Below are 6326 nucleotides of genomic sequence, written 5' to 3' on the forward strand. Positions count from 1 at the left end.
ACCACGCTGGCCAAGTGCGGGTTGGCAGATGTCACATGTCGTCGAACTTTTGATTCTTGGACATGCCGGTTTCCTTTACGAAGTTTTCCTTCACCGTTTTAAGCAGTGGTGATGTTATCTACATGTGCAGATAAATTGAAAAATCAATTTATTTTCTGCACGCTCGCCCGGTCTCGAACCCCGACTTATCGATTTATGGAGTCCGAGGTTCTCACCACTGAGCCTCCACTACCTTTATATTTATACCTATATGTGGGTGGTGATCTATTCCTGTAATGTAACAGTAAGTATTAAATATTATTAAGAGCGTAACAAGGGTGGCGCAATATGGATGTGTTGAATATCAAAAAACAATGGTTAGCAATTTTTTATGTTTGTCTACTTATATGTACGTCAATTGCATAAAAATCCACTCACACGGATTGATCCATTTTGATGATATTCAATTCCGTAATAATTTGCTAATACTGCAATTTTCTCTTGAACAGCAAATGAGTATTTCAGGCCAGACTGTCTTTTAATAATTATAAAGCACAATAATACATTATAAAGCACAAATTCGGTCGTAATGGTAATTTTTTTCAACCGAACACTTACCGACCTGTAGTATCCAATGGTTTAGCGACGAGACATATAATATATTATGATTGACATCTTCTCATGCGTCCCACTTGTAACCTGATGCGTGCTCGAGAAGTTGTTTGAACTGATTTTAATTCCAGCATCGTATACACTGCAGGACACGAGAATAAGTTTCGTACCCACGAGTACCCATTTATCCCCACAGTATTCAGCACGGTTCCCATGGAAATGTTAGAATGTATGCATTTATATTAGCGCAATAGCTGTCTGCAATGGTAGGCATATATGTTGTTGAAATCGGTCCAGTAGTTCCTGAGGTTAGCGCGTCCAAACAAACAAACTCATAAGCTTTATATTACTACCACAGATAACATAATACTATACTAGTAATTACTACTAAGACATAGACATGTAATTCAAAACTTGTCGTTCATTTTACTTAACGAACGAACTAAATTTATTCCAATAGACGCGAAGTTGAATATATATTATTGTACTGATATTGACCGAATACTCTTTCCGAAATGAAAATAAAGAAATTGCTATAATTCACATTTAGTGTTAAATTTTTTGAAACAATATAACTGATGTTGTTACTACATATATATAGGTATACATAGAGGTTCAAAACGTACTAGAATTTTCTAAAATTAAAAAACAACGATAAAAAAAGAAAAAATGAATATGCACCTGATCTTTCCGATTATCTGTGGTATTAAAAAAAGGAAGTCCCGTGTCCCCTACTGGGGTATGGGGCAGATGATATACATCTGTTTCACTGATTGATTTTCTTTGTGGACAAGTAGGTGATCAGCCTTCTGTGTCCTGCCAGACCGAGACAATTATTTTTATATTGTCCCCACCGGGAATCGAACCCAGGACCCCTCCGTTCTACGCTAACGCGTTTACCGCTGTACCAAGGAGGTGTCACATCTGTGGTATTTGTGTATATGTGGTATATTTTAATTCTGTACCAAAGGACTATAATATTAATGTGGATGGAATAGATTAGGGACTTACTTAAAAATATTATAAATCTATACTATTATTATCACAAACAAAAAAGGAATATTACAGAATTATAATTTCAAATTCAAATGTATTTTACTCAACACTTTTTTATTCTATTTTACATAAGCATGTTACAAATTATATTATTTGGATGAAAAGAAAATTTTGATACAATAAAAACATATCATGATATATATGAATAACATTTACATCATAATTATTTTTACATATCGATTAATGTACTTTAAAGGCACTAAGTGAGCTAAAAATGTGTTTTAGGATGCTTTAAAACATTGTATTATTCTTCAAGCAACATAGTAATTTAAAAGTGATTCCTTTTTTAGTAGAATTCACAAATTTTTGTAAATCGCTAATCTTACGTCTGAGCATAATACCACATATAACATAATACTAAATACGTAAACATAATGCCTCATGATAGCGTATATCGTTCTAGCTCTTGTAATTCCCATAAGCTAACAATGACATTTTATATTATGTTTAAATATCTATATGCTTTTATAGTGGAAACTAAAATTTTGATACTTAAAAATAACAAAGTTAAAAAGCTAAAAATACCTATGTTTGTATACATTTTGCAAGATCCTATTTTAGGAAGTATTTTGATGTATAAATATAACGAAACTATTTTTAAAACATTATTTTGATATATAGCTTATCTAGTTCATTAGTGGGATAAACTCATAGTTAATGCTCTCGGTTTGTCTGAAATTTTATCCCATCTTACGAAAACGACATTAATAACTTATTTTACAATATGAAAGTGGTTTGTATTGCTCTCTCCATTTCCAGCGAACACGATAGTTTTGGCTATTGGCCCTGAACTTGTTATTTTCCGGTAGTAACTTGATGAAGATGACTGAAAAAAGAATTTTGTAATGTAACAATAGAGGCTATCCCATTATTTAAGATTTATTATATTATATTGCGGTTACAAAATAAAGCTTCTTATTTTAGCACTCTCTCTCTCTCCATGTGCTAAATCAAAGGAGAAAAAAATAAGTATCGACAGTTATAATACATATTACGAAATTCAGCGACAGAATTATTGTATGTCATCTGCACAGAACAAGTCTGCAAAGGAATATCTGGCCTAAAACTCAAAAACGAGGGAAAAATGTTATTTACTAATTTTAAATAGTAAACATTGTATTAAAAAGACGATGCTTTGTATTATTAAAAATTATTTGGGAATTCATATATATGATCACCACTAGTGTTTAAAGTTGATCTCTTTTTGTAAAATTTGAAATTCGATTTACGGTTGGTGAAGAAATATATTGACATAGTATTAAAATAAATAAACAAATATAAAGAAAAATGGAACATAGTATATCCTCTAATTTTGAAAGCGATGAAAATTTATTGTGGTTGGAATATCTATTTACAAGATGTTTATTTATTTGATAGTAATATAGACATGACACATGGACAATTGGTGATATTTATTACGAATAACTTAGATGGGTCAATTTTTTAATACATACTTGTTGGCTGCTACTGGATTCTTCATATGTAAAATACGAATTGCGTTTTTGTCTTGGAATCTGAAAATTAAATAATAAACTAATATTATAACATAAATACAGGTATTTATAACAATTCTTTTGGGAATTTAATCCAACGTGGACGAGACACCTTCCTAGACAAAAGTTATGCTTTATATATGCTATGGTACATGCACATAATAAAACTGTTACCATTTTGCATTAAATATAAAAAAATATATGACTATGCCATATGGATGTTTTATAGAACCCAAATCCATGGATTTTCTCATTGTATTAAACATTGTTTTTCTGTTTATTTTTTTTTTGTATTAATTGCGCAGATTTTGATAATTGTTTATATTATGAAAGAGTAACATTCAACTTACTGCTCATATATTTAATTGAAAACTTTTAGTGGGCGATAATAATAATACATGTACCCCGTGACAAACAAACAATGACGAGGTTCAGGATCCCCCACCTCTGGCTTGCCTTAACTAGCCCTCCAGAGTGGAGATGCAAGAGCTATATATTCGGGGGTGGAAATTGGAAGGTTTGTAGTCCACGCGAGCGAAGTCGTGAGCGGAAAGCTGGTAAATAATAAATGATGTCATTTTCGGCTCATCAATATTGTCTGTGTCTCTCTATGTAGCGTTCAAATAAAGATGTTTAAATGTATTGCTTTAATAAATAAAACAATGAATCTTTATCAAGCCAAGTGAGTGGACATAGATTGCTATGTCTTATTCGAGAGAAATTGTTCACTCGTAAGGTCAAGATGCTAAATCCCTGTAAAAATCCATTATTTCATCAAGACTTAATTTTATAATTCATGAGCCTCAATTCAAAAGTTAAGGATACAGGAAAATATTTAAGAACGATAATGGGTAGCTATACCGGTTATGAGGAAAATAGTTTGCTAAATGACGTATTCGATACAACGAACTCAACCGTTTATTAAAATTATTCAGTTTTATGTGATAACGCGATTTTTACACAAAACTGTTAAATGTCTCAACAACATCTTCGCCAAAGAATAGCTTATTTTATTTATCTAAGTTAAAAAAATTTAATATATATAATTATAGAAAAATAAAAGATAATCTTACCTCTGGATTTTCCACCCCGCTGTTGTGTTGCATTTGTCTAAAAGACATAATTTTTAACATTAACCTTGAAATATTTCAATTTAATTATAAAAAATAAGTCACTATAACTTACTCAGGTGAAGGTCTAGCCTCTGTCAGTGACACTATTAGGATACACACACAAACTAACATCATTGTTGTATTCATGATTTTTATATTTCGTGTATAATTTTATTTAAAATCTAAAATAAAATAAAATAAGATTTTTTTTGCATTTGCAAAAAAAATCTCGTCTTCACAGATTGAGCGATGAGGAAAAACTGATTTGTTTATAACGTACGAACACGCACATAGACAACTAAGTAGGTATGTGATAAAGTCGTAGAGTAATTGTCTTAAGATAATATCTTCATATAATTACAGATATTACAAACGTGCTTTCCTGTACTTTACTGTACAGTACAGGATCAATATCAGGACAGATTTGACAAAATTTGTAGAAGCAATTTTACAATTTATTTACATTTGTTTTATTTCCGTAGAATTGTAGTTTTTCACCCATCGAAAAATAGTCGAAGGATCATTGATTTTTGTTATTGGAGCTATTTAATTAATTTAAGGAAACATAAACACTCCATAATTATTGAGCGTTTCTTTGTGATGACTTATTATGATTATTATTGTATGATAGTGCGACGTTTGTTCAACTTAGCATTATAGTAATAAAATAAGTAATTATAGATAAGAATAATGATGTTCCCATTATCGTTTTGTATGCCATTTCTAGGTTTAGTGCATGTAAGGTAAAACGATGAAAGTTTTAGAAACACTAGGTATGTCATAGTAGATATGTTATTAGGTACTTAATTAATATTAACTTATCCCTTTGTGTTAATTTTTGGCACGTTTGGGACTACATGTAACTCACACAATATAATCATGATCATTAAAATACCAAAATAAAGGACATCGGAGATAATTGTCCCGGATCATGAATAGCGAACCAAATGTGTTTTATATTATAAACTTGGTTCACTATTTTTTTTCTAATACATATTTCCTTCGATGTAGCACAAGAAGAGATATAACGATAACTTTTTATCGGATTGTCAAGAAATATAAGTTTGAGAGCGTATAAGCTTTTTACTATGGCACAGGTAAGGTGACAAGAGGCGATCGAGCTTTGGTACCAAGGGTTTGGTAACAAGCTATAATTTAAAAATAATACGATACAAGTAAAATTAGTTTTTAATGATAAATATAAATAATATAAGTAACAGTGGTGGCTCAGTGGTGAGGACTTCGGACTTATAATTTTTATCGTGAAATATTTTAATTTTCCACCACCATTTTGAAATGGTGAAGCAAAATATTCTTCTTCTTCTTACATAATTTTTAAATTATTGGCATCACACACTCTCTCTCTCTCTCACATACCCAATTTTGTCTTGCTTTATATTGATATTACTGAGATCGAATATGTCATCCTGGATTTAAGAAGATACTGCATGGAGTGTGAGTGAGTGCATGGAGTTGATGACATTTTGTATGTGGAAGTCGAGCACGCTTCGGCACGAATTGGGCCAGCTCGTATGGGGGAAGTAGTAGACCCCTACAGAAAACCGGCGTGAAATAATAGCATGCTATTGTGTTTTGTATGGTAGCGTATTCGCAGAGGCACTACCTCTGTAATGTTCATGGGCGGTGGTTATCGCTTTCCATCAGGCAAACCACCAGCTCAGTTTCACGCTATGACATCTGGTCAAGTAGGTACATAAATGTCATATCGATTCCTCTTACATACATCTGTAACTTTTCGTCAACAACTAGATTTTTTATTTCCACAAAACATTTAAGATTGCAATAGCAAAACTTATTCACAAAAGGTATATTATAGTCAGCAATGTAATGTTTGTGTAAACTGTTCATTCTTGGAGGCCAGCTACCCGTAATATTATCGGGCATACCATAATTTTCTCGGACACAATTCTATGTACCTACACATACATATTACTGAGATATTACTGAGAAGTGAGCTATATTTAATTTTTTTTATTACACAATAAAAGATACGTACATAATTATTTAATTTGATTCATCATTCAATATAGGAAAAAATGAAAGAATACAAATA

The sequence above is a fragment of the Zerene cesonia genome, chromosome 17 (genome assembly GCF_012273895.1).
Source record: "Zerene cesonia ecotype Mississippi chromosome 17, Zerene_cesonia_1.1, whole genome shotgun sequence".
Taxonomy (NCBI): domain Eukaryota; kingdom Metazoa; phylum Arthropoda; class Insecta; order Lepidoptera; family Pieridae; genus Zerene; species Zerene cesonia.